Source organism: Meriones unguiculatus, chromosome 8, assembly GCF_030254825.1.
Source record: "Meriones unguiculatus strain TT.TT164.6M chromosome 8, Bangor_MerUng_6.1, whole genome shotgun sequence".
Taxonomy (NCBI): domain Eukaryota; kingdom Metazoa; phylum Chordata; class Mammalia; order Rodentia; family Muridae; genus Meriones; species Meriones unguiculatus.
The window spans coordinates 108844514-108869694 of NC_083356.1; the positions used below are offsets into that span (position 1 = coordinate 108844514).

Consider the following 25181-nt stretch of genomic DNA (forward strand, 5'->3'; position numbering starts at 1 on the left):
ATTCTCTACGGCTTGCTCTGTGGGAAGTCAGACATCATGTTGTGAGCTGCCCTGGAGATGAACACAGGCGGCAAGGATCCCAAGGAGGCTTCCTCCAGCCAGCAGCTGCTGAGGGACCGAAGACCTGCAGCCACCGGTTAATGGTCCTGTCGGCCAGAGTCTGCAGCCCCGGCCAGGCTTGCGGAGGACTGCAGCCCCAGCTGACTGACTCCCTGGCTGGAGACGACCAGCTGCACCACAGCCGCTTCCTAATGCAGAGAAACTGTAAGACATCGGCACCTGTTGTTCTCAGCTGCTGTGTCGAGGGGCAATTAGTCTCTCAGTAATCAGTAAGTGAATCAGAAGCCAGGCTAGAATGTGGAGGACTCCCCTCCTGCAATGACTAATAGAGGAGGATGGGCTTCCAGAGAAGGCCAGTAGCAAACATGGACCAACCCAGGTGGGGACCACGGAATCCTAGGAAGGAAGATGACAGCTAAAAAAGGACTGAGAAGTCAGCTGTGTTTGGATTTTCTGGCGGAGCAAATACATGGGAGAAAAACATGAGCTGGACAGTGAGACATGGAAACCAAAGACTTAGGCTGCAAGTGGTTAGTGGGCCTAAGAAACCCTTTTGCCATGGCTCAAAGAAAAGAAGACACATTTTCACTAGAGCAGTGCAGTTAAAACAAGAAGGTACTCCAGCACCCCCTCCAGCAGAATAGCCCATGTTTTAATCGAGATTGCTTGGGGGAGGGGTCTTCCCGGGTGGCAGCCTGAGGACTTAACCCAGGAAGTCATAACCAATGAAGGTCCTTAACCTTAACCAGCAGAAGTCTCTAAAAATTGTCCAGAAGTCATAGAGCACATGGAACATCACTTCAAAGCCCCCACTTTTCAGTAAGACCAGCCAAAAACTGTGGAGCTTGGGCTGAGGCATGCTCACTCTCTCCTCTTTCCCCAGCTCAGGTATTAGCTCCAATCTGGGCAGATGCAGCCAAGAAAACAGGGCTCCCAGATAAAAGCCACGTATATAACTCATTAGGAAGGACACGTCATCCTCTTTACTCCCCCATACTCCAAAGTTGCAAAAGGCAAATCCCTAGTAACATGTCAAAACATGAGGAAGGCCTCACTTTCTCCACCTCGGCTCTTACGGAGCAGAGTGTGGCAAGCAGCATTCTGCAAGGGTGGGATCTCACTGTCTTCATGTGGCTTCATGTTTGTTCTAACACGGAGGCTCACGCTGGGACAGACTAGTCCAGAGCGGAGGTGATTACCCCTGCCCGATGAAGCCGGAATTTCGCTCCAGGAAAACCGGGCCACTACCTCTGCCCCGCTCTGAAGAAGGGTTTGAAATGTTGTGAGAGGAGAAGACAGTCTTTTAGCAGAGGATTCCAGAGCTCAAGGCAGAGAAACCGGTTCTTTTTGAAATGGAGAGTAGGTAAAAATCAAAGTCAAAGTCACTCTCAGCGTAGCGGAGATTTTGGAGCGCTTTAGGAAGAGAAAGCCAGTAGGACCATCGAAGCCAGGGAAATAAGCCTTCTAGGACACCAGTCAGAACCAGGGTGAGAGATAGCTATGAACCCTACAAGGCCAGAACTAACCTCAGCCTTGCTCTCAGCACATGTCTAAAATAACTACCATCCTGGAGATCAACAGCAACAAAGTGAAAACTCAGACAAAAGCTGGTAGTCATTGAAATCTAAAGTGATGCTAACAGACAGATTCTTTAACAGCTCAGAGAGTCAAACAGAGCCCGCTGAAGGAAGGCATCCCAAGGAAACTTCTATGTGGCCAAGCCTACACTCTGTGAGAACTTATCTGACAGGCATCACAAAAGTGGTCCACATCACTAAGAAAATAAATACACAACAAAAACAAGTCGCAAAGAGAATCTGTCTGCAGAGTTCCTATGCTATGTTTCTTACAATGTCTAATTCTCAACAAATAAATCAGATTATGGAGAAAGAGAAAAACAAGACTCCAAAGGGAGAGAGCAGGCAATGAAAATTCTGTGAGAGGGCCCAGTGTCAGACCTGACAAAGACGTCAGAGCAGCCAAAACCAGGGCTGGGGAGACTGCTCGGAGGTTACGAATGTGTACTGCCACTTCACATGGCTTACAACTGCCTGTGTGACTCTTGTTCCGGGTCATCTGATGCCTTCTGGCCTCCCAACTACCTGCACGCATGTGGCGCACATAAACGCCCACGCAGGCACAGAAGCACACAAAGAAATAAGATAAACATGCCTTATTTAAAAAGCACATATCCAACGCCACCCACTCACAGGATACCAGGAATCATTCTTTCTACAACATGATGAAAACTTCTGCTCAAAAGAAGACTACCAAGGGGTGGAGAGACCGCTTGGTAAAATGCGGAGCGCGCACACATGATGACCTGGATTCAGTTCCCAGCACATAAAGGGCGGGACATAAGTCGGTCGGTTGCTGTCCACGAACTGGTGGTAAGGCCCTATTTCTGAAGATAACATACACACACACACACACACATATATATCATTGAAAACAGTAATCAAGCTGGCTCACAAGTAGAGCCTTCACCCCCACTGACTGGTATTCATGTACCGGAAGGCACTCTATGAGCTACCACATAAGAAAGGTAAACCCCAACCTAGCCTGTCTACAATGGGGACCTGCCTGTAATGTCCACTGCTGCTATAGTGGCAAAGCACTGTGGGAGGAACCAGGCACTCTCTCATTAGATTTCAGGCCCCCTCCGTGAGATGATAGGCATGTCTGACACTAGTCGGATAGCCAAGAACCTGAGAATAGATCGGCCACAGACGTGGGGGAAAACCAAACACTGTTGATCTGCTAAAGAGATATAATGATAACGTTGTTCCTAAGGGCATTCTGCTGGACTCGTGGATCAGTGTCTCACTTAGCCTCCCTCAGAGAAGCTTTCTCCTGCAGCAGGTGGGAACTAACAGAGGCCCACAACTGGACAATGCAGGGCCTGATAAGCTTGGATCACTCAGCCCTAAATGGAATATCTTCATCAAACCCCTCAAGACTCAAGGAACTCTGCAAACGAGGAGGTGGGAAAATTGGAAGAGCCAGGGGGATGGACGACACCAAGGAAATAATGTCTTCCAGACACAACAGGACTGACACATGCATGAACTCACAGAGACTGTGACAGCATGCACAGGGCCTGCACAGATCCAACTCAGCTGGGGTCCCAGCACTATGGGGAACTGGATACAATGTCCCAACCAAGAAACAACTCAATTAACAGTCACTTGCAAAGGAAAAAATAGTTTTCCTCAGCAGAATCTCACCGGATACATGAACCACACTTACAGGCAGGCCCTGTGGCCAGCTGTAAATGGCCAATAAAGAGTGAACCCAATTGTATTTTTTTTAACCTTACTGGTCTTTTGCTTGTATATTATGGTTTCCTGTTTTGTTTTTAGTGGTTGTGGTGGTTGTGTGTGTGTGTCTTTCTGTCTGTCTGTCTGCATGGATATGTGTTTCTCATGCTCCTTCTTTGTTTCATTTTCCCTTTTTTCTTTCTTTTCTTTTTGTTTGTTACTTTGTTCACTTTTTTAGTCCTTGTTTGCTTGTCTTTTCTATTTTTACTGCTTTCTTAAGAAAGAAAGTATGAAATTAGCAGGGTGGGGAGTTGGCAAGGATCTAGGAGTTCATGAGGGAGATTATATTTCATACAATATGTATTGTGTGAAAATGATTTTATTTTCAGTTTTAAAAATAAAATTTTAAAAATGATTTGATGGCTTGCTGGGCATAGAGACATATACCATCAGTTCCGTACTCAGGGGCAGAGGCAAGCAGATCTCTGTGAGCTTGAGGCCTGTCTACCTAGGGAATTCCAAGCCTGCCAAGGCTACACATGAGACCCTATCACACACACACACACACACACACACACACACATACACACACTTAGTGGCTTTGGGGGGATGACTGAAGTCCCTTCCAGCCAGGCATGGGGGTAGCAGGCCTTTAATCCAGAACTCAGGAGGCAGAAGCAGGCAGAGCTCGGGAGGCAGAGCCTCCACAGCAAAAGCTCTTACCCAGTGAGCCATGACTCCTGCCGCATCCAGCCATCATTTCAGCCAGTAGCTGCTGATGCCTGCTGTCACAGATTCTGTTGAGTGGGCAGACACAGAATCTCCTCTCCCGGTTCAGTTTCAGAGCACCTAGGTGGTGCTGTTTCTCTCTGCCAAGAGCACTGTTCTGCCCTCTCTGCCAGCTGCTGTTGCCTTCTAGAGAGATGTCAAAGCTACCCAACTCCCCTAGCTCACCCCTCGCTGTACCTACTGTCAGTGAAGCACCGGTTCCCTCGTTCCAGCCCTGCAACAATCCTTTCTGTATAAATCGCTGGTCAGTGAGTGGCATCCTGCTCGGTCGCCTCTCTCCTGTATTAAAACACTTAAATGAGCCCTCGTAGGAGCAGCACATCACTTAACGAAGATAAATTAGGTTAACAAAGTGGAAGTCTTGCTTGCATTTCTCCAACTTTGATGCTAGGAAAGAGCAACTTCATGTCATTCTGTCTCCGAGTTCCACTGTTCTGTACAAATTAGCCAGTGGCTTTGGAGGGTTCTCCATTACTTGGACTTTTTGAGGAGAATATGCATGGAATGTCCTTGCAGGAACCTGATCCCCGCCTCTTCCTTCATTCTCCTCTAAACTCCCAGTCTTGCAGAGAAAGTCTTGGTGGCTCTGAGCGACACAGCTATTTCTGGGTCATCAGCTCCTTTGAACCTCCTGACTGAGTCCTTCCCCACATTCTGCACTATCAAGTATTCCAAAGACCTGGCAAAAAGAGAGAGAGAAGACAAAGAGTAGGAGAAGGCGTGGGAGCACTGGCTAACGTAGCGTCACTTGTACAAATATCCTTTAGGAACGCCCAGACAGGGACAAAGGGTGGGACTCAGGCCCTTCGCCAGCATCCAGGCCCTGGACTCAGTCCCAGCACCACAGTTAGGTAGTTAATATTTAAATACCACGTTAACTGTAGTTCCCTGCTCCGGGCCTACACAGGCCATCCCTATCAAGAGTCAGTCAGGGAAAGGGGAGGGGCTCGTGGGGCACTGCCCTTTAACTCTAACTATTGGCTAAAATAGATTCTGGGAGAGTGGGGATCACTCTCTGGCCTCTGCGAGACAACAAGCTTAACCGATAGCTCCAAACCTAGAGTTACGCAGAGGTCCCAGATTAATTTTGGTGAGCCACAAAACAGGTAGATATGGACGTTAAGAGAGATTTGTGAAAAGTGTGGACTGGGCTGGTTGGGAGGTAAGGGTGAGCATTGCCAGTAAGCCAAGCATACTTAAGTGAAATTGCAAATAATAATAACTTAAGTTACATTAACAGAATACTCCCCAGGACACCCTTAAAGTGAGTATTCTCCATTTCCACGGAGGGGGATAAGCAGTTCTAGCCGTGCGGAAACCTGGATTTGGTTCTGCAGACTTACATGATAGCCAACAACCATCTGTAACTCCAGGCCAGGGTCTTCGCTGGCCTCTTCTGGCCTCCTCAGGGACCAGGCATGGACATGATGCACAGACATGCATTATGACAAAGCACCCAGGCACATAAAATGGAATTGTTTTCAAATAAAAGTGAGTGCCCTCCATTTTCCAAACAAAGAAGCAGGTTTCCAGATACAAAAGGCTGTGCTGCAGTCATTCATCAGCCAGGGCCAGTCTCTCCTCGTCTGTGATCTCCATGGGGACCCTCTGATTGCTACTCTCTGAGAGTATTTGATGCTGTTACAGAGCCTCCCCTCCCCCACCCCAAGCACTTTCCTTTCGAGAAGTGACCTCTGTCCTTGAATAGAAGCAGGGCTGAGCCCCAAACACTCTGTCTAGTCTTCTCCATCACACAGAGAGAGCGGCAGGAGAGGCGCTTCAGTTGGGCACACTAGATCCATGTACACAGGCTGGCAGCCTCGTTGGCACAGCCGAGCTGGCAATGGGATGCTCATGCAGGGTGGCTGAATAACCACCAGCGCTGAGGCCTGGGCTTTAACCACTATCATTTTAAAGATGATTGTGTGCAGTTATTTCAGCTAATTAAACCTTGAGCACCAGCCAGCCTGGCTTCCGGCTCAGGGAATATGCAGGCAGTGGGTACAGCTCTTCTCTGCCTATCTGGGAAAGCATAACTGAGGGCTAAATGGGGTGCTCCTCAGACCAAGGGGGAAGCAGGGGGAGGATGCTCAGCCTCCCGTCAAGAAAGTAAGATATTCACCCCCTGCCACCAGAAAACACTCTCCTGTCACCTCTCAGGAAAGGGCAGCTAGGGCCTATTCTTTGTGAGTTCATCAGGAAGAGCTACAATTGGGGTGAAAGCCAGGGCTGACACATCGGGTCAAGGAGACCAGCTTTGTGACAGAAGCTGTGGTGTTTGAAGATTCCTCACCTCTGACGCTCTAGTGAGGCAGCCATACAGCTCAGCACCGTCTCCATCCGACATGGCAGACACAGGCACATAGAGACATTTTAATTAATTACAGGCCGAGAACGTTGCTCCATGGTGCCCCACATGCTTTAGCACACTCCAGGCCCTGGGATAAACTGCCAACACCAAAACCAAAGTTAAATTTTAATCAGTGTTGCTGGCAAAAAGCGTCTCTCAGTAAATTTCTTGCCACATAATCACGAGGACCTGAGTCTGGAGCACCAGGATTCACATGAAAAGTTGAGTGTGGTTGTGTATGCTTGCAGTCTTGGTGCTGGGAGGCAGAGAGAGCGATGTCCCAGCCAGGTGGTAATCTCTGGGCTCAGAGACCTTGACTCAAAAACTAAGATGGTGGCATGAGGAGTGAAGCCTCCTAACATCCACCTCTGGCTTCGACCTGCATGTGTACACACACAGTTGCCTAGTACACACACACACACACACACACACTATAAATAAAACTGGGTTCAATTCCCAGCACCCAGCCATGGCAACCAACAACCATCTGTAACCGCTTCAGCAGTGGCAGAGACTTCTGGAGACCCCTGCACCCGTCACTCTACCATACGCAGCAGCAAACTGCAGAGCGGCCCCACCTCCAACAAGGTGGAAGATGTGGACTGACCCCCGAGGTTGTTCCCTGATCTCAGCACATAGTGTCAGGCATGCACACAGAGAGACATAGAAACACAGAAAGAAGGGGGTAGAGAGACAGATGGGGGAGGGGAAGAGAGAGAGAAATGAAGACAGAGACAGACAGATAGAGAGGGGGAGAGGGAGAGACAGAGAGGTAGAGAGAGGGAGACAGACAAACAGAGAGAGACAAAGAGACAGTGAGACACAGAAAGACAGACAGATAGAGAGAGACAGAGAGAAAGAGACAGAAAGAGGGAGAGACAGACAGACAGAAAGACATAGGGATAGAGAGAGACAGAAATGAGACAGAGTAGACAGAGAAGAGAGACAGAGAGGAGACAGAGAGAAAGGAGAGAGATAGAGACAGGAGACAGAAAGAGGAGACAGAGGAGAGACAGAGAGAAGAGAGAGGAGACAGAGGAGAGAGAGGAGACAGAGAGAGGAGAGAGATAGAGAGAGGAGACAGAGAAGAGAGACAGAGAGGAGATAGAGAGGAGTCAGAGGAGAAAAGAGAGGAAACAAAGGAGAGATAGAGAGAGGAGACAGAGAGAGGAAACAGAGAGGAGAGACAGAGGAGACAGAGAGATGCTCCAAAGGGCGGCAGTCTCAGTACTGGAGACTACTCCATGAGGAGCACTTGTCATCTCACAGCAATGAGACATTTGCACTTACTAACTCCACTTGTTTGTTTTATGTGTACAAGTGTGGGGGGGTGTGTACACCACACGTGTACCTTGGAGGTCAGAAGAGGACATCAGATCCCCTGGGACTATACTTGCAGATGGCTGTGAGCCTCCACACAGGTTCTGGGAACCAAGCCCAGGTCCTATGCTAGAGCAGCTCCTGTCAAAGCTCTCTCTCCAGCCTCACCATTTTTGTGATCATAAAGGTGAAGCACTCTCATCACTCACCTGCATAGGACATGCAAAGAACTCAGGAGGACCGAAGTCCCTGTGTGCCCTGCCCTGCCCTTCCTGCCTCCTTCCATTCCTCCATCCCCTGTATTCCCAGGCCCCCCTTCCTCTCTCCCTCCATTTCCCCATCACCCATGTTCCCCCCTTCTCTCTTTCTTTCACCTGTGTTCCCAGGACCTGTTTCTCCCTCCATCATCTGTGGAAGTTATTAATCATTATTGTTTATAAGTTTACTGACTGTCCTGTCCCCATACGCCTGCCAAGAGAGTGTCATAAAAAAAATGACTCTCGGAGTTATTTTAAAAGCGTCTGAAGTGAAGTGAGTAATGTGTGACACTGGAGACAGTGAGTGCTCCTCAGTTCAACAACAGGTGAACTCGTTCTACGCACTTAATAGTGATATAAAACTGATACCGATTCTTTTTCACAGGGAAAACCTTCTCTATCTCTCTTCCTCTCTCCTCTCTCTCTCTAACACACACACATTTCACTCACACTAAACCTATGAAAAGTGAATGAAGCCATTCACCAGATGTTATATACCTAGCAGCGTGGCATAAATCTTGGTCTTAGATCCACCCTCTTTGAGGAAGCCTAAGAGAGGAGGAGGCAGATGGAAGAGCATCAAAATGCCAAATGCATCATTCAAGCCTTCTTGGACCTTCCACTAAATTTCCACAGGATTTTGAGGAATGACAAATTGTTGCAGCCATTCAATTTGAAATCAGCTACTTTTCATCAAAAGCTAGTAGAAATAGTGCTTAGAGGACAATAGAAAGCTATGAGGGTGATGGTGATTTAAGATAGATTTTGTGTCTGTGTCTGTGTGTGTGTCTGTGTCTGTGTGGGTGGTACCCACAGAGGCCAGAAGGGAGTGTTAGCACTCTTTGATCTGGAGTTATAGACAGTTATGAACATACCAATGTGAGTACTTGCAACTGAATTCTGTTCCTATGATGCAGCAGTAAGCATCCTTGACTACTAAGCCATCAATTGCAATTGCTCCCACGGCAGATTTTAAGAACCCAGACTATGTTTTCACTGGGCTAGGGATGGAACAAGAACCAGCAAGAGAATGCCCCAGTTCGTGGCTGGGACAACTAATCTATGAACTGGGGATGGCTGGATTCTCCAGGCAAACACCAGCCCAGTGCACAGGCTCCGCCTCAGCTCCCTGCTTTACACATGCTGCTTCCCCTTCCTATCCTACTGTTCATTCACAAATCCTTCCAGACCCTAACTCAAAGATACAACTATTGTGGTTTGAGTATGGCATGTGGCCCACAGGCATGTTGTTCTAGTTTTGGTTTTCAGCTGGTAACACTATATTTGAGAAGTTGTGGACACTTTAGGAAGCAGAATCAACTACGGGAAGTAAATTATTAGGGGTTAGTCCCAGGATACACATCTTTCTCTCTCCCTCTCTCTCTCTCTCTCTCTCTCTCTCTCTCTGTGTGTGTGTGTGTGTGTGTTCCTCCTCCTTCCCTCCCCTTTTTTTCTTCCTTTTGGCCATGACTTGAACACACAACCCTACTCCCATGACATTCTGTCCATGGTACCAAGTGACCGTGAACATGAACATTACCCTCTGAGTTTGTGAGAAAAAATAAAAAACAAAAACAAAAAAAAATCTTTCTCCATTAAACTGTTTGTGTTGGTATTTTGGTCACACTGGCACAAAAGTAACCAATACAAAAAACAAAACCATGTGAGTGGACTTCCAGGCCCACAGGACGTTGCTCCTTCCTACCTCAGCTCCATTTCATGCAGCCCCTCCTTCCTCTGTGCTGTAGACACATGGGTCTCCTCTGCTCTTTTCATCTCCTCGCTTCCTCCACCACACAGCTCTGGCAGCTGGTGTTTTTCCCTCCACCACGATGCTTCCCTCCAGCACAGTCATTCCACCTGCCAGGCTTTACTCTGTTCCTTCTCACACCAGCTGAAGCATCTCATCCTCAAATAAACGTCTCCCTAGACCCCCTGGTTACTCCATCATTTGACCCATGGCGTCATATGTCTGTTTTCCTCCTCACAGGCCTGAGAATGTTGATTCCCTAGAACCACTGAACCATCAACTCCTTGAGGGGAAGGACCTCACTGTCTATGGCAACTACTACATCTTTGGTGCCTAGTACATTATATGGTACCTGGCCAATGGTCAGGAAATAGCCAATGAATGAATACCTCCTCAAACTATCTTCAATTGAAAGTTCTTTCCATTCCCTTCTTTCTCTCTCTCTTTCCTTCTTTTTTTCAAGTTCATAATATTTTTATTAACATATTATGCTACAAAAATATGTTTTTGCAAAATAACATTAATAGTATCTTTTTTTGTCTATTATACTCTTTTTACACTAACTCACTTATTTATTCATTTTAAATCCTGCTCTCAGCCCTCCTCTAGTCCCCCCATTCTTCTCCATCCCCCATTCTCTTCTCCTCAGAGCCACCCTGGTACATCAAGTCACGGCAGGACTAGGCACATCCTCTCCTTATCCTGAGGCCAGACAAGGCAGCAAGCTAGGATAAAGAGATCCAAAGGCAGGCAACAGAGTCAGAGAGGGCACCCAAATAATGACTGAGCTGCACATCTGCTACGTGTGTATAGGGTGTCAAGGTCCATTCACGTTCTTTGGTTGATGGTTCAGTCTCTGTGAGGCCACATGGGCCCAGGTTAGTTGACTCAGTAGGTCTTCTTGTGGTGTCCTTGACCCCTCCAGCACCCTCAGTCCTCCCCCTGTACCCTTCCACAAGACCCCCAAGACCCTTCTAATGTTTAGCTGTGGGTCTCTGCATCTGCTTCCATCAGCTGCTGGGTGAAGCTTCTCAGAAGATTGTTACACTAGACCCCTGTCTGCAAACATAGCAGAGTGTCATTAATAGTGTCAAGGGTTGGCTTTCTCCCATGGAATGGATCTCAAGTCCCTCAGTCTCTGTTCCATCTTTATCCATGCACATCAAATTTGGACAAATTTGGGGTTGAAGGTTTTGTGGGTGGCTTGGTGTCCCCACCCCTCCACTGCAAGTCCCACCCGGAAACAGAAGATGGCCACTTCAGGTTCCTTATCCCCTGCTAGGAGCCTAAACTACAGTCACCCCATACACTCCTGAGAGCCTCCCCCATCCCAAGTCTCTGGATCATTCCAGAGTTGTTACACACACACACACACACACACACACACACACACTGATATTTGCTCTCTCTCCTAGCTTTGCCTGTCTCCCCACACATATCCTCCCACCCCCATTCCCCTGCTCAGCCCCTTTCCCACCCAGTTCCCTCCCTCCATCCACCTCCAATGCCTATTTATTTCCTCTTCTGAATGAGACTCAAGCATCTTCTGTTAGCATTAGTTTTTATACTATTTTAGTTTCTTAAGTCCTCTTCTCCCCTTCTTTACTCTAATCCCTTCCAACACCCAACATCAGGTAGGAGAGAGAAAGGGTTAGTGGGGAGAGGTGTCATAGTTTTCCTCAGCTACTTCCTGCTGGTTAGGGTCATCGGGTTCCTTAGGGCAAGTCCAATCTTCATTTTAGGATATCTGTAACTTCTTCTCATCCAACTGCATCAAAAACAATCTGGAGCAGCAGAGAGGAGCACCCGCAGCCTTCTTCTTTCTCGTAGCTCTCTCTCAGCTCTGGCATTTATTCCCTCTCCAGAGTCCTCAGATTTAAACAATCTGCAGCTGACAAAGAACCCCTCTCAGTATCTGCACCAGGCATATAGTTTGTTGCTGTGGACAATCTGAACCTGTCCCATACCCCACACCTGGGATCAAAACAAAAAACATGTTTACATCCACAATAATCTTCCCTTGGGCCCTTCCTGTTACTTAGCTTCTTTAAGTCTGTGGGTTGTAGTAGGGTTATCCTGTACGTTATGGCTAATATCAACTTATAAATTAGCACATACCATGCGTGTCTTTTTGGGTCTGGGTTACCTCACCCGGGATGATCTTTTCTAGTTCCATCCACCTGCCTTAAAATTTCATGATTTCTTTGTTTTTAATGGCTGAGTAGTATTCCATTGTCTACCACAGTTTAAGTAGCCATTCTTCAGTTGAGGGACATCTAGGTTGTTTTCTGGCTAATGCAAATAATGCTGATATAAACAGAGTTGGCATGTATGGTATGGTGGAGCATTTTTTAAGTATATACCCAGGAGTGGTATGGCTGGGCCTTGAAGTAGAGCTATTCCAAATTTTCTGAAAAACCACCAGATTTATTTCCAAAGTGGTTGTACACATTTGCACTCACACCAGCAATGGAGGAGGGTTCTCCTTTCTCCACATCCTCTCCAGCATGTGTTGTCACTTGAATTTTTGATCTCAGTCATTTTGACTAGTGTGAGAAGGAATATCAGAGATGTTTTGATTTCTATTTCCCTGATGACTAAGGATGTTGAGCATTTCTTTAAGTGTTTCTCGGCCATTTGATGTTCCTCTGTTGTGAATGCTCTGCCTAACTCTGGACTTCATTTTTGGAAGGCAGCTGTGCTCACTACTATACCACCAACGCAGGACACTCTGTACTTCATTTTTAATTGGATTTTAACTGGGTTATTTGGTTTGTTGTTGTTTAATTTTCTTAGTTCTTTAGATATTTTGGATATTAGCCCTCTGTCAGATGTAGGGTTGGTAAAGATCCTTCCCCAGACTGTAGGCTGTCATTTTGTTCTGATGACAGTGTCCTTTGCCTTACAGAAACTTTTCAGGTTCATGAGGTCCCATTTATTAACTGTTGATCTTAGAGCCTGAGCTGTTGGTGTTCTGTTCAGGAAGTTGTCTCCTGTGCCAATAAGTTTGAGGTTCTTCCCCAGTTTCTCTTCTATTAGATTTTGTGTGTCTGGTTTTATATTGATTTCTTTGATCCACTTGGACATGATTTTTGTGCAGGGTAATAAATGGATCTATTTTCATTCTTCTACATACAGACATCCAGTTAGACTAAAACCATTTGTTGAAGATGCTATCTTTTTTCCATTGTATGGTTTTGGCTTCTTTGTCAAAAAAACCAAGTGTCTGTAGGTGTGTAGGTTTATTTCTGAGTCTTCAATTTCATTCCATTGACTGACCTGTCTGTTTCTATGCCAATACCACACAGTTTTTATTACTACTGCTCTGTGGTATAGCTTAAAATCAGAGATGGTGATACCTTCAGAAGTTCTTTTATTGTACAGGATTGTTTTAGCTATTCTGGGCTTTTTTTTTTTCATATAAATTTGAGAATTTTTCTCTCAAGGTCTGTAAAGAATTATGTTGGGGGGCTGGAGAGATGGCTCCGAGGTTAAGAACACTCCCTGTTCTTCCAAAGGTCCTGAGCAACCACATGGTGGCTCATAACCATCTATAGTAAGATCTGCTGTGCAGGCAGAATGTTGTATAAATAATAAATAAATCTTTAAAAAAAAGAGAACTATGTTGGAATTTTGATGGGAACTGCATTTTGAATTTGTAGATTACTTTTGGTAAGATGGCCATTTTTACTATGTTAATCCTACTGATCCATGAACATGGGAGATCTTTCCATCTTCTGATGTCTTCTTTAATTACTTTCTTCAGAGACTTAAAGTTCTTGTCATATATATCTTTCACTTGCTTGGTTAGAATTACACCATGGTATTTTATATTATTTGTGGCTATTGTGTTGTTTCCCTAATTTCTTTCTCAGTCCATTTATCATTTGTATAAAGAAAGTCTACTAATTTTTTTAGTTAATTTTGTGTCCAGCCACTTTGCTGAAAGTGTTTATCAGCTATAGGAGTTCTCTGGTAAAATTTTGGGAACACATTATATTATCATATCACCTGTGGATACCAATACTTTGACTTCTTCCTTTCTAATTTGTGTCCCCTTGATCTCCTTTAGTTGTCTTATAGCTCTAACTAGGACTTCAAGTACTATGTTGAAGAGATATGGAGAGAGTGGGCAGCCTTGTCTTGTCCCTGATTTCAGTGGGATTTATTTAAGTTTTTCTCCATTTAATTTGGTGTTGGTTACAGCCTGGCTGTAGATTGCCTTTATTTTGTTTAGGTATGCACCTTGTACCCCTCATCTCTCTCTACAGAGCAAGTTCCAGGATAGCCAGGCCTACACAGAGAAACCCTGTGTCAAAAACAAAAACAAACAAAACAAAGCAAGCCCCAGAACCTGTGCTGCTTCACAAGACCTCACAAGCATGAGGACCTGAGTTCAGATCCCCAATACCCACCTAAAAAAAGCCAGGCATGGTAGCATATCCCTGTAACCCTAGCATGTAGGGGAGAAGGGGCAGAAACAGGAGGATGCCGGGGATGGCTGGCCAGCTGGCCAGTGGACACACTGAACACCAGGCTCAGTAAGAGACCATATTTCAGAATAATGTAGAGAAGCAACTGAGAAGATACCTGCTACCCACGCACTAGCACACACATGTGTTCACATTCAAACACATATACACACGCACACACACACATGCTCACATGCACATCCAGACATGTTCACTTACTTATCCACAAAGAACTACATTTTTGGTTTTGTGTTTTTGTTTTTTTTTTTGGGGGGGGTTGTTTTGGTTTGGTTTGGTTTGGTTTGGTTTTGGTATTTTGGTTTTCATGAGACAGGGTTTCTCTGTGTAGCCTTGGCTGTCCTGCACTCACTTTGTAGACCAGTCTGGCCTCGAGCTCACAGATCCACCTGCCTCTGCCTCCAGAAATATATATTTTAAAATACAGTCTGAGCCCAGTGCTTGGGCAGCACCATGTTTTTGTTATTTTGAGGGTTGCTCGGGAGAATGGGCCAACACTGAGCTTGCTGGCTAGGGCTCAGACCTCCTATCATCTAGAGTTGGGACTGTTAATGACAGGATGTGACCTGAATTAAGCGAACAATGTAATAACAACCTCTGACCTTTCAGAACACTGCAGTCGACAAATCATACTCCCAGGCATAGACTCGGCTGACCTCACCATAACCTTGTAACTTAGGCTCCTTATCTTCATTGTATGGGACAGAAACCTGGGGAAGGGCGATGTAATCAACTAATGTCAATCACACAAAACCTGTGCAGGCTGGGCATGTCTCAGGGGCGGCCATTTGTTCATTTCACTTTCTGTGTGTGTGTGTGTGTGTGTGTGTGTGTGTGTGTGTGTGTGTTTGCTTTCATGAGTGTGACGATGGGTGTTCACACACCACAGCACATATGTAGAAGTCAGAAGAAAACCTCAGATGTTAGTCCCTGCTTTCCACTCTTAGGGAAGGGCCTCTTGCCCTTCATCACTGCCTTCCTTAGCTGAGCTGGCCCACGGGCTTCAGAACTTTCCCTGTGTCTGCCACCCATCACCTGGTCCAAATGCTGAGACCACAGACACTCTGCTGTGCAGCTTTTATGTGGGTTCTCCTGTAAGAATATCTTTGCCCTCTGAGCCTTGTCCCCGGCCCTCGGGCCAGGTTTCCAATCTGTGCTTGGGGCTCTTTCTTCTGCAGGTAACTCCCTCCCGTGCAAACTTTGATGGAGACCAAGAGCAAGAAATAAGCATGTGCAGGCTTTGGGTTCACGAGCTTGGGTGTTCTGCGCAACAAAAAGGAGTTTAAAAGTGCAGCTATTCCAATCAGACCACCTGCTTGCTGGGTGGGAGCTGGCAAGTTTATACACAGGACTCACCTTCCTTTGTGGAGATTTAAGGACACGCTGCCTGACCCTTCAAGTTTAAAGTTCAAAGTTGGGGTTTAAACAGATAAGGAATACAAGATGCTTAGCACGACGCCTAGCTCAGCATTACAGCTTAATAAGCACTGAGTGATGCTGCCAAGATCACTGAGTGTTGTTCTTCTTGGAGAAAGAAAGAGGCCACCGCCGTCCCTTCCTTCCTCCCCAGGGCGTAATAGCGCCTCACAAGATTACACTCTGGCCTTAGTCACAGAGCCTGGCCAGCTGACCGGCTGAAGGCCTGTGAGAATGGAACGTCCCTTCCTCGCCTGAGAATCAACCGTGGCCACACTGCCCAGTCCCCAGGCCTCCCTCCCAGGTCCCTGTCACGCACACCTGAGCGGCTCTCAGAAGGGTTTCTTTTCGGATCATTTTCAGAGGAAGCCGGAGGACAGGAGGGGACAGAGAGAAGGAAACCTCACCCTTGGGGGTGCGTGAGGCACGGGAGAGAGGGAAGAACCACACAGGTGACACCGACAGCCCCCTGCACTCTCCCCCTGAGCCCACCCTTCTCACTTAGGGAAAGCTGGAGAGAGTCAGGGCCCTCTCTGTCCCATTCGCGCCACGCCTGCACCTGAGTTGTTGGCTTCCGAAGACCGTGGGCTGTGCCCGGTACCAACCAGTGTTTACTTTCCGTAGTTCTCCAGCCAGTAAACACAGGAACCAGGAAGTTAGGAAATGGCCTTTTCTAAATAGCCTTGAAAGTAAGCCAACCTGAGGGACGTGTGAGGAGGACATAAAGAATTTACAACGCACAATAAAAGGAAAAACCGCCAAAGAATATGAATCATTGTTTCTCCAAAGTTCAGGAGGCTGGAGAGATTGCACTTCCTAGGGTGTGGTCTCTCCAGACACAGAGACAAGGGAATCTCAGTGAACTCAGGGCCTGCCTAGTCTACACAGTGAGTCCCGGGATTGTCAAAACTACCTAAAACACTGCAGTGGCTTGACCACAACAGCCCCAAAGGCTCACGTGTTTGAACAATCAGGGGGTGTGGCCTTGTTAGAAGGGGGGTGTCACTGGGGCTGGGCGTTGAGGTTTCAAAAGCCCAGGCCATCCCCAGCTAGCTCTGTGCCCCTTCCTTGTGACTCTAATGTAAGCCTGTCTGCTGCCATGCTTCCTGCCATAATGGCCATGGATTCTAACCCTCTGAACCAATAAGCCTGCAAATTAAATACTTGCTTTTATAAGCTGTCTTGGTTGTGGTGTTTTATCACAACATTAGAAAAGTAACTAAGGCATAGAGAGAACTTGTCTGGAAAATACACACACACACACACACACACACACACACACACACACAAAGAGCATTGGCTGTTCTTGTAGAGGACCTGGGTTCAAGTCCCAGCCCCCACCTGGCAGAACAACCATTTGTAATTCCAGTTCCAGGGGGAACGAAATACCCTAACCTTAGGAGGCACTGCACGAACATGATACACATACCTGCAGGAAGGCAAAACACCTATAAACAGAAAAAAAATAAAAGGAAACATGTTTTTGCATATGAAAGGACAGCAAGAAAACTGGAAGGTGGTCTGCATCCTGAGCCACTGGGAAAACACATAAAACCAGAGACACGCCAGAGGTGGGGAATCTGAACACTGTCCTGCTGGTGGACAGAAGACGGCCTGCAGTCCCTTCAGTCCTTAGAGCCTTATAAGGCCCAACAACTCTACTCCCAGGCACAGCCTGAAAGACACCAGGTCTTCCTGAAGATACACAAATGCTTACAAAAGCATTAGTCTTTGTTGGCCGTTTGGTTGGTCTGTTTTTGAGACAAGGTTTCTTTGGTCCTGGCTGTCCTGGAACTCACTCGGTACATGTATGTAAATGTATATGTGTGTGTATGTATATATATATACATATATGCATATGTACATGTATCAGGCTGGCCTGGAACTCACAGAAATGCCCCTGCCTCGAGAATGCTGGGATTAAAAGTACACACCAACATTTCCGACAGGAAAGCACTAATCTTAATGACCCAAAGGTAAAAGCAGGCCAAACCCCCACTAAACAGTGTAGTGTGGTCACAGCATGGACTTTTATTGGCAATATGAAGGAATGATGCCATTAGCTGTGGCGGCACATGCTACTCAGTCTGGAGACAAAAGCTTTGGGAATTGAAGGCCTGCCTGGGACCCTAAGCAAGGCCATCTCAAAATAACATATTTAACAGATGGGTTATGGCTTAGCGTCTTCACCGCCTATCACGGGGAAGTCCTTCAGTGTCTTTTTACCTAACCCTAGAAAAAGTAATGAAACACCAACCAATATGGTATCCCGACTAAAGCTTAGAGTCAGGTGGGGAGATGGATCAGCAGGTTACTGCCAGCCGGAAGACGTGAGCTCAGTCCCGAGGAGAGAGCAAACAGTGGACCGTTGTCCTCTGACCTCCACATGTGCCCCATGGCATGTGCCCACCCACACACATAAACACAGACGCAGTCAACCAGCCAACTGACATGATTTCTTTAATTTTATGTAGTTAAAAAATTTAAACTTAGTCATCGCACTAAGCCAAACAAGCAAGTCACTAAGAACTAATACTATATTCTGTGTATGAGAGGTCTCGAATTAACAAGTCTATAGATTTTGGGCAGATGGGAGCAGGGAGAAGATTATGGCTCACAGGTATAAAATACCTTCATGAGATGATAAAGACGTGCTGAAACTGCTTGTGATGACAGTGGCAGCCCTTTGTGAATATACCAAATGCCACCAAATTACACACCTTCAGTGGGTGCTTAGGTGCTACCACATTATTTGTATCTCAACAGAGCTACTTCCTAAAAGAGAAAATCAGTCAAATTCTCCTTCCCACACCAGTTTGCAGTCATTCCTTTCCCACCCACAGGGACTGCAGAAAGACAAGCCTTTGGGAGGAAGGCCAGCTGTGCTGCTCTGCAGCACCCAGTGTCCAGGGGCTCTTGAGGGCTGCAGCTGCTCCCTGGCCATCAGCAACACATCACACGCGCTGAGGCTGGAGGAAGTACTGTCAGGGTTGACACCATTTCTCCAGGCAAGAGACACAGCCCACAAGCCTGAGTGTGAGCCCAGGGAGCCTTCAGGGCCATCCGCTCGAGGCCACGGGCACCTGCTCAAAGACAGAGTGAATGACAGTGAAAGCAGCATTGCGCCTTGGTGATAGACACGAACTGGCATCACATGTCTTTCTTCTGGCACTTTCTGACCTCAGGCTTGCCTTCATCTGTGGGAAAACGGGGTGGGGAGGTTTTCTTTTGGTAAAGTGCTTGCCATGCAAGTGTGAGAACCTGAGTTCAATTCCCCTGAACTCAGGTGTGGCAGCACGCGTGTGCAGTGCTGGAGAAGAGAAAACATGTGGGTCCGAGGACTCAGTTTCCATTGTACCTAGCTGAACAGCAAGTAAAAATTTCAGGAAAGAATCAGAGCCTTATGATAGGAAATAATGTGGGCACACTGACAGGCAGCACCAGAGACTGACCTCTGGCCTCCATGCGCACAATACACCAACACACACCCGTTTTTTAATAATGCCAGCCAGACAAGCCGACACCCTACCTCCCCTCTGGTTTCATTTTGCTTGGTCAGCATGTTAATAAGGGCCACACAGCTACTAAGCAGATGAGTGATTCTCTGCGCGTCTTTACTGCAGCCCTAGACACACCCAGGACTATTTATTTCTAAGACTGAGGGAACTGAAGTTCAGCGAAGCCAGACAACCTCCATGTCACACAGCCATCGAAAATCACCATCATGTTAAGCGCCATATCATACCATATCTATATCGTGAAGGAAGCATCTCCTAATGCAAAAGTGGGCCCTCGGAGAAGACTTCTGTCCAGATACTACAGAAAGGACAGATGCTGTGGGCAGTTGGTAGAGGAGGAGGACTCCCCCTTTCTGCCCTTTCTGAGGACTAGATGAGGAGGATAGAAGAGATGAGGGAGGGTGGGACCAGGAAGAGATGAGGATGTAAAGTAAATAAATTAAAAAATGGAAAATGAAAAGGGAGAATGTCTGGTGGCCAGAGGGAGAGTTGTCGCCGTGGTCCATCCTTCCAGCACTTCGTACCCAGCTCTCTTCCCCAGACATCCCATGCTCCTCCCTTCAGGAGCTCTGTTAGGAAGGCAAAGGTGTGTGAGTGATGCCTTCTGCTTCTAGGAGCCATGACAGCAGAGGTATGCTAGCTACTCTCTCACTCACTATGACAAAACACTGACCAAACCCAGCTTGGAGAGGAAAGTGTTTGTTTTTCATAACACATCATCCGGGGAGCCAAGGCTAGGACTCCCACAGAAACCGAAGTGGGGGCATGGAGGAACGCTTACTCCGCACGACTTGGCAGCCTACTTTTGTGTTTTGTATTTTGTATTTTTGTATACAACTCAGGGCAATCATTAATGAGGCAAATGCCTCCTAGACGTGCCCATGGGCCAATCCGACGGAGGCACTTCCTCAACTGAGATTTCCTCCTCCAAGAAACTCTAGTTTGTGTAGACGTGACAACAACTAAACAACACCACGTCTGAAAGTGGTGAGAAACCCTAAGGAGTCAGAGGGTGAGGCGAGCAGACGGAAGGCTCAAGAAAGCACTTTATTTGGGTGGTTATGGGCTTTTCCACTTTATACCTAGTAAGAATATTAGGCTGGCCCTCCTAGGAGCCATCCTCTTTCTGCCCTATTACATGTATATCATATGTTACTCCAAATTTTAGCAACTGAAGACAGCCATTGTATTATGTACCTGCTACGGGTCAGAGCTTTGGGCAGAGTGTGAGTGGCATGACCAGAGGGATGATACGTCCCTACTCCATCACATCAGGAACCAAGAGAATGGTTTGAATCTGGGGTTGGGGTCATCTGGAGCTTCTCCATGAGTACTTTAGGAATTCCAAACAGTGGTACTTAGAAAGCTTCTATGCATGACAGATATGTCCTTACAGGTGATCTCACAGTATGGTGGCCGTGGGGACACTAAGACTTCTCAGATGGCAGCTGTCCTACTCTGATGTCTGTTACCGTGCCTAAGTATCGTAAAGTGGGTGCTTTACAGTAAAAGAAAAGGTTTATTTACTACTGCCACCCACATGGCTGGGGTCCTGGAACCCTGACTAGGGTGGTGAGAAAATGAAGAACGGATAGACACATGAAAGAAGAAGCTGGAGTCAGGAAGGTTGTGTGCACACTGACGGAATGGCAGATACCTCTGCCTCAAACTGGAAGGTAGGAGGCCTCTCTGTGTGAGCAGTCTCAGGCTGTAAACCCTGAGGAAGAGAAAGCTGCAGGTGGGTTTTGTGTATACGGTCATTTACTTGCACTCAGGCCCCTAGGAAAGCTTTCACCTTCCGCCTTAGCCTGGTTCATACGGGAAATGGCTTTGGCAAGCTCCCATGGGTTCGCAGCTTCAGTCTGTGACACGGCTGGGTCCCATCAACAAAACATATTCATTCAAGACTTCAGCCTCTCAGGGCTTCTGCTGCTGCCCACAGTCTATCTCCTCGCTCAGAGGCCTGGGAAATCCAAGGGCTGGCTGGACACCAGCTCCTGGTGAGGGCCTTATTGCTACCTCTTTACAGTGCAGAGCACCACGTGGTAGGAAGCAAGCATGCTGGCCTGAGTCTCCCTCCTCCTGCAAGCATACTGCTACCCTCAGGCAACCCTTCTTAGAATCATCCAACTCTGATCACCTCCGAAAGGCCCCACGTCCAAATGCCATCAACATGTAAGTTTGCAATGAGGCTCCTAACATCGATCCCCACCCCCTGAGCGCACCTTCAAACAAAGCCGAGAAGGGAAGGAGGACACAGCAGGTGACACCTTTTTCCAGCATCCAAGGAAAGACAGAAGCTGCCCCTGAGGCAGAAAGGCAGCCGCAGCTTGCTGAGGTGTAGCTGCCCTACACAGACATGCTGTGCTGGCCCTCAGACTTCAGATACAAGGGCCTTTGAAAGGGCTGGGAACACAGCTCAGGGACAGAGCTCCTGCCTAATGTTCAAGGCTCTGGGTTTGCTCTCCAGCAATCAATATGAGCGGGAGGGGGAGAGAAGAGAGGATGCTGGGAGGAGGAGTGTGAGTAAAGTATACCGTTACCTAGGAAACTGTGAAAAAATAAATAAACAAGTACATTAAAAAGAGGATAGATGATCAAAACATGTTACACAAAATTCTCAAAGAACAAGAGAAATATTTTCTTTAAAAAAAAAAAAAAAGCCGACACCTCTCTGTCCATCCTTGCCCCCGCCAGCCTTACATGCCGTAGGAAAGCAGATTCCCAAGCCACCCCACTCTGGCTGGGAGATGAAATTTGAGGTACCTCTACCACAGCGGAAATGTCCTTCCCCACAACCACTTCCTCTGGCTTTCAGAGTCCTCAAAGGCCGGGCCCCGTGTCAGCCTCACAAACATTTTATAGAGAGCGAAAGCAGTGGGCAGTGAGGCAGAAGGAGGCAAGTCTGAAGCCAGGTCGGCAGTGCCAGGCTTGCGCCTCCTGAGACACAGGAACTTCTGCGAGGCAGGAGTGGGATGCCTGGTTTTGCAACTTCTCTCTACACCCATAAGACTGTGCTCACTGTGGGCTTTGTGTCGTCATTTCTGGTAAGAGGGAATTTCTAAGAACCCCCAGGGCCCACCAGCTGGGCAAGGATACATACAGCCCAGGCAGAGGGCCAAAAATGATCCTTCCTTGGGGTATGGCTCCAGTAACCAGCCCTAAGGACCATAGGCTTGAGAGATTATATGCCTCCCAGAGTGCCCAAGCATGGGGACAGGAAGCTGAGCTTAGTCACTTTCCAATGAGCTTTTCCAGGACAAAATCAGCAGCAGGTGCCTGTAAGTCCTGAAGTGTGAAACCCAGTCCTGACAGCCTTCTGTTATCTGCCCACCCGCCCCATCACTACCTCCGAGGCCCACTTCCCCATCTTCCACCATCGCCATGCTAGAGGCTCAGCTAGTTCTCCAGACTCCCTATGTTGAAAACCCTCGTCCTTGAGCATGTGATTAGATTGGGAGGCAAAGCCTTCAAAGCCATGCTTCCATTAAACCAGGCTGCTAGAATGGGCCCTCCTCCTGTCTAACTGGTATCAGATTCAAACAGGAAATTTAGACAGACATTAGGGATGCACACACACACACACACACACACACACACACACACGACAGCACATGAGGCTCAGTGAGAAATCAGCCATCTGGAAGCCAAGGGGAGAGGCCCCAGAAGTTCACCTTCCTGAGCCCTCCAGAGTCACCAGGCGCATTCCGATAAAGGACCCCTAACAACCTATTGCAATTCCCACCTTCTGAGAACTACACTTTTTTACGCCCAACCTTTGTGTAAGCTGAATCCCCTCAGGGAGCTCCTCCTCTGACCCAGTGACTAACTACATTCCAGGCCTTCCTTGCTAACTGCTCACATCTCTACACAGCACAGGCCTACAGATTTGTGATTGCTTGGCAACAGCTCTGCCCAGGCAAACCTTCAGGCTCCTTAAGTCAGACGGTGGCTCTGATTAGCCACACATGGTACAACCGCCCCCTCAATCCCTTATCCACGGGGACATATTCCAAGGCCCCTAGTGGATGTCTGAAACCACAAACACTACTGAACTCTGTATTTTCACATATGTACAATAAACTTAATTTACAGGTCACTTGTAGTAAGAGATTAGTAGCAATAAGTAATAGTGGAATGATGATAGCATCCAGTGACAATAGTTACACTTTTCCTCCCTCAAAATACTTCACTGCCCTTTCCTCGCCCACCTTCTTACGAGGTCAAGAATTAAGGGGAGCATTTCAGAGCCTCTTTGGCATATCTGGGCTGCCAGCCTCACTCGTCTCACACTTTGAGCTGCCAGGTGGAACTAAAGAGTACCTGAAGACAGTGCATACAGTGTATACACAATGAACACGGAGGCGATTCCCACCCCAGGCAGGAGGAACAGGGCAGCGCAAGATTTTGTGCTCAGTTTTAAAGTGTGTGAACTATTATTTATTTCTGGACTCTCCCACTTCCTACGTTAGACCACAATCAGCTGCAAACATGCAGAAAGTGAAACCATGGGCATGGAGGCTACATATGTTGCCATTCTGAGCTCTATGACATCATATTTTGGCTTATCTCCTGTAGCCACTTCCCTTACTAGACTTTGACCCTGAGACTGGGCTGTATCTGGCTCTTTGCCATCTCCCAAGGATGAATAATTGATGAACGAATAAAACAAATGTAGGATTGGGTTGAACTTGGGAGTCTGATAAGTATCTCAGCTTCTCCTGGAAGGATTTCTCACATGAGACCCTACAACACAACTTTTGGTCCATTCATCTTCCTCCTGTGCAAATTCTAAGACCATTCCAGGGTCAGAATAATTAGCGCTGTTCTAGAACAGAAGCCCAGGGAAGAGCAGTACTTAACCAGAGATGTGGGTTGTCTGATAGCACAGTGCAGGATGACAGGCCCTGAACATAGCGACATAGGGGAGGCCTTTAGCACCTTTCCATCCCCTAGCACCCCACCCCCACCCCCCGGGTAACACTATCCTTAAACAATCTACAAATCTGTAGACTTGTGCTTGGGTAGTGAAGTGGCAGACCTGTAACTGAAGTATAAAGCTGAGGCAGAAGGATGACTACATTGAGACCACCCTGGGCTGCATAGACAGTGAGATGTCCCTGAAAAAGAAGTAGTGGTATGGGAAGGAAAGGGGGAGTAAGAAAAGGAAGGAAGAGAGGGAGGAAGAAAGGAAAGGAAAAGCAGGAAAGAAGAGAACAAAGAAAGAGCTGTGTGTGTGTGTGTGTGTGTGTGTGTGTGTGTGTGTGTGCGCGCGCGCATGCGCGCGCATATGTTCTCTCAGGCACTGCAGCACTAAAGGAGAGTTGGGAAGAGGGAATGTTGAATCTTGGGGTGGGAGAAAAATCCTACCTGAGTCGTGAGGAAGGGTTAGAATCCTCTGGAACCACAGAGAACAAGAGGAACAGCAATAGCGGAGTCCAGAAAGGCCTAGTTAATAGCTTAGTGCTCTTCTCTGATGAACTGAGCCTGGATTCAGATGAAGTTCTGGCATCCTGGCTCCCGGGTCTTTGTGGAGCGTTCCTCTTCCATGGCGTGAGACTCCTCTCTTACTCAGCTCAGCCCTAGTGCTAGTCCAAATCACAGAAGGCATTTTGTCTGAGGCCAGGCTGGCTGGGGTTAACAAGAGAAAGGGCCATTTCCCTGAAAACAAAGGTCTGGGTCAATAGATCTACCAGAGCAGCTATTGATCAGGAGGGCAAAGGCTCTTCGGGGAGCCTCTGCTTCTATTAGACCTAGGAACCAGCTGCCCTTCAGGCAAGGCCTTTGTAAGCACGTCCTGGGCCACACCCTGAGAGCACAGAGGCTCTCTCCTCAGCCAGAACTCCTCGGGGTCAGACTCAGGACCACAGAGCTGTAAAAGACCCCACACATTCTCCCCATTCCGTTCTTTCTCTGGAGTCTCTGTTAAGAGTTCAGCCACTTGAAAACTAAGAATGGAACTATGAAAGAC

General features: G+C 47.4%; 1 protein-coding gene across 3 annotated transcripts in view; it reads right to left on the bottom strand.

The window, feature by feature from the left end:
* Nucleotides 1-24947, bottom strand: part of Aplnr (apelin receptor) — a 44879-nt gene extending 19932 nt beyond the window's left edge. Inside the window, exons 1-3 of one of the 3 annotated variants that reach the window (XR_009593877.1) lie at nucleotides 24581-24941; nucleotides 6403-6557; nucleotides 3684-4788 (exon numbers count right to left, since the gene is read on the bottom strand). The gene's annotated coding sequence lies outside the window, so the exon portion shown is untranslated. Of the gene's footprint in view, nucleotides 1-3683; nucleotides 4789-6402; nucleotides 6558-18156; nucleotides 18776-24580 lie in introns of those variants that run through there. The other 2 variants (XR_009593878.1, XM_021642927.2) reach the window with 2 other exon arrangements.
* Between the last annotated feature and the right edge of the window lie 234 nt (nucleotides 24948-25181).